This window comes from Papaver somniferum, unplaced genomic scaffold, assembly GCF_003573695.1.
Source record: "Papaver somniferum cultivar HN1 unplaced genomic scaffold, ASM357369v1 unplaced-scaffold_52, whole genome shotgun sequence".
NCBI lineage: Eukaryota > Viridiplantae > Streptophyta > Magnoliopsida > Ranunculales > Papaveraceae > Papaver > Papaver somniferum.
In genome coordinates, this window is record NW_020647860.1 from 169851 (window position 1) to 173197 (window position 3347).

A 3347-nucleotide genomic window follows, 5' to 3' on the forward strand; every position below is an offset into this window, starting at 1 on the left:
GTAGCACTAGTATCTACTAGCCAGGGGACTCGTTAAAGCCAAGTGAAAGTAACTTAATTATTTATAAAAATTCCCGACAATAATGAAGATTATCTTTGGATGTTTCCTAAATACCCTAAAAACTTTTTTTTGCTAGGTCAAAATGGTTTGTTAAAGCAAAAAAAACGTAATTACAAGAATTACAAAATGGGAGGCGCTAGGCCTCCACACCCCCATAAACCAAAGGGGAAGAAAACTCTAAAAACTCATAAAATAAGCTCTTAAGCACTAAAAAATAGCATAAAGAAGAAAACTATTAAAATCAAAATCGTTTTCGCCCCTTATTTCCAACTCTAAAATTCCTCTTCTTGGGAGTGAGATCATCAATTATTTGAGTCAAATCATAGTGCTCCTTGAATTCATCTTCGTAATCATCATAAGTTTCATCATTGTCATAATCCTGTTCATTTTCGTCTGAAGCATAATTACCACCTGGAACAAGCTTAATAGGAGATTGAACATTCTTTTTTGTTGACATTCTATCCATTTTCTTCTTTTTTTCCTCTAAATAGTCTCGTCGAAAGGCTGGATCTCTAATGAATTTAGCATGCACTTCATCAATTCGAAAGGCTGGATCTCTAAATACCCTAAAAACACTAAGGAGCTCTAAAAGATCTCTGGGGAAATCTAAAAAGCTCAGGAAAACTCCAATAAGCTTTGAAAAGCTTGAATTTATTAATACTCCGTAGCACTGGGATCTACAAACTATGAGATTCGTTAAAGAATGATAATAAAAAATCCCTCCATTAGTGAAGATCAACTTTGAATGTTCTCTAAAAAGCGTTGAAAGCTCTAAAAAAAACCCTGAAAACTCTAAAAAGGCCTAAAATATCTAAAGAGCTCTGAAAAACTCTAAAAAGCTCTGAAAAAGCTTTAAGTTAATTATATTTCGTAGCAATAGTATCTACTAGCCAGGGGATTCGTTAAAGCAAACTGAAAGTAACTTAATTCTTTATAAAAATTCCAGACAATAATGAAGATTATCTTTGGATGTTTCCTAAATACCCTAAAAACACTAAAGAGCCCTGAAAGAGCTATGGGAAACTCTAAAAAGCTCAGGAAGACTCCAATAAGCTTTGAAAAGCTTGAATTTAGTAATACTACGTAGCACTGGGATCTACAAGCTAGGAGATTCGTTAAAGAATGATAATAACAAATCCCTACAATAGTGAAGATCAACTTTGAATGTTCTCTAAAAAGCATTGAAAACTCTAAAAAAACTTGAAAACTCTAAAAAGCCCTAAAATATCTAAAGAGCTCTGAAAAATCTAAAGAGCTCTGAAAAAGCTTTAAGTTAATTATATTTCGTAGCACTAGTATCTACTAGCCAGGAGACTCGTTAAAGCCAACTGAAAGTAACTTAAATCTTTATAATGAATGATACTAAAAAAATTCCCTACAATAATGAAGATTATCTTTGGATGTTTCCTAAAAACACTAAAGAGCCCTGGAAGAGCTCTGAGAAACTCTAAAAAGCTCAGGAAGGCTCCAATAAGCTTTGAAAAGCTTAAATTTAATAATACTCTGTAGCACTGGGATCCACAAGCTAGGAGATTCGTTAAAGAATGATAATAACAAATCCCTACAATAGTGAAGATCAACTTTGAATGTTCTTTAAAAAGCATTGAAAACTCTAAAAAAACTTGAAAACTCTAAAAAGCCCTAAAATATCTAAAGAGCTCTGAAGAATCTAAGAGCTCTGAAAAATTCTAAAAAGCTCTGAAAAAGCTATAAGTTAATTATATTTCGTAGCACTAGTATCTACTAGCCAGGGGACTCGTTAAAGCCAACTGAAAGTAACTTAAATCTTTATAATGAATGATACTAACGAAATTCCCGACAATAATGAAGATTATCTTTGGATGTTTTTTTAAAAACCCTGAAAACACTAAAGAGCCCTGAAAGAGCTATGAGAAACTCTAAAAAACTCATGAAAACTCCAATAAGCTTTGAATGATAATAAAAAATCTCTACAATAGTGAAGATCAAGTTTGAATGTTATCTAAAAAGCCTTAAAATATCAAAAGAGCTCTTAAAAATCTAAAGAGCTCTGAAAAACTCTAAAAAGCCCTGAAAAAGCTTTAAGCTAATTATATTTCGTAGCACTAGTATCTACTAGCCAGGGGACTCGTTAAAGCCAACTGAAAGTAACTTAATTCTTTATAAAAATTCCCGACAATAATGAAGATTATCTTTGGATGTTTCCTAAATACCCTAAAAACACTAAAGAGCCCTGAAAGAGCTCTGGGAAAATCTAAAAAGCTCTGGAAAACTCCAATAAGCTTTGAAAATCTTGAATTTAATAATACACCGTAGCACTGGGATCTACAAACTAGGAGATTCTTTAAAGAATGATAATAACAAATCCCTCCAATAGTGAAGATCAACTTTGAATGTTCTCTAAAAAGCGTTGAAAACTCTAAAAAACCCTGAAAACTCTAAAAAGGCCTAAAATATCTAAAGAGCTTTGAAAAATCTAAAGAGCTCTGAAAAACTCTAAAAAGCTCTGAAAAAGCTTTAAGTTAATTATATTTCGTAGAACTAGTATCTACTAGCCAGGGGATTCGTTAAAGCCAACTGATAGTAACTTAATTCTTTATAAAAATTCCCGACAATAATGAAGATTATCTTTGGATGTTTCCTAAATACCCTAAAAACACTAAAGAGCCCTGAAATAGCTCTGGGAAAATCTAAAAAGCTCAGGAAAACTCCAATAAGCTTTGAAAAGCTTAAATTTAATAATACTCCGTAGCACTGGGATCTACAAGCTTGGAGATTCGTTAAAGAATGATAATAACAAATCCCTACAATAGTGAATATCAACTTTGAATGTTCTCTACAAAGCCTTGAAAACTCTAAAAAAAACCTGAAAACTCTAAAAAGCCCTGAAATATCTAAAAAACTCTGAAAAATCAAAAGAGCTCTGAAAAACTCCAAAAAGCTCTGAAAAAGCTTTAAGTTAATTATATTACGTAGCACTAGTATATACTAGCCAGGGGACTCGTTAAAGCCAACTGAAAGTAACTTAATTCTTTATAAATATTCCCGACAATAATGAAGATTATCTTTAGATGTATCCTAAATACCCTAAAAACACTAAAGAGCCCTGAAAGAGCTCTGGGAAAATCTAAAAAGCTCAGGAAAACTCCAATAAGCTTTGAAAAGCTTGAATTTAATAATACTCCGTAGCACTGGGATCTACAATCTAGGAGATTCTTTAAAGAATGATAATAACAAATCCCTCCAATAGTGAAGATCAACTTTGAATGTTCTCTAAAAAGCGTTGAAAACTCTAAAAACCCCTGCAA